This window comes from Alligator sinensis, unplaced genomic scaffold (assembly GCF_000455745.1).
Source record: "Alligator sinensis unplaced genomic scaffold, ASM45574v1 scaffold445_2, whole genome shotgun sequence".
NCBI classification, from domain to species: domain Eukaryota; kingdom Metazoa; phylum Chordata; order Crocodylia; family Alligatoridae; genus Alligator; species Alligator sinensis.
This window is the reverse complement of record NW_005842081.1, coordinates 2,195,557-2,196,315: the sequence shown is the minus strand read 5'-3', so window position 1 is coordinate 2,196,315 and position 759 is coordinate 2,195,557.

The following is a 759-nucleotide window of genomic DNA, read 5'->3' as shown; positions in this document are numbered from 1 at the left end:
CTATTGCAGGGAATCAGTTAGACAGGCCAAGGTGGGGCTTGAGCTCAGGCTGGCTTCAACAATCAAGGACAATAAAAAGTCCTTCTTCAGGTAAATAGCAGGCAAAAGGAAAACTCAGAGCAACACAGTGCCTCTGCAGGACAAATCAGGACAGTTGGTGATTGACGCAGGGAAAAAAGCAGAGCTCTTCAATGAGTTCTTCACTTCAGTATTTCTAAGTACCAACCAAGTCAATTCCCTCTCCTCGATCACTGACGGATGTCCACATGGCACCAGTCCGCCTACGGTTAGTTCTGAAATAGTTAAGGAGCTCCTGGAGGAGCTGGATGGGTACAAGTCAGCAGGCCCGGATGACCTCCATCCATGGCTGCTGAAAGAATTGGCCAGTGTCATAGCTGAGCCACTGGCACAGCTGTTTGAGCACTCGTGGTGCTCCGGCCAGGTCCCTGAGGACTGGAGAAGGGCCAATGTGGTGCCCATTTTCAAGAAAGGGAGAAGGGATGAGCCGGGTAACTTTAGACCAGTCAGTCTTACCTCTATTCCTGGGAAAATGCTAGAGAAAATAATCAAAGAACACATTTGTGCAGGCCCAGCAGGGGAAACGATGGTGAGGGGAAACCAGCATGGGTTTGTCACAGGTAGATCCTGCCTGACAAACTTTGTGGCCTTCTATGACCAGGTCAGACACTGCCTGGACGAGGGAGCTGAGGCTGATGTCATCTTCCTGGACTTTCGGCAGGCCGTTGCAACAGTTGACAC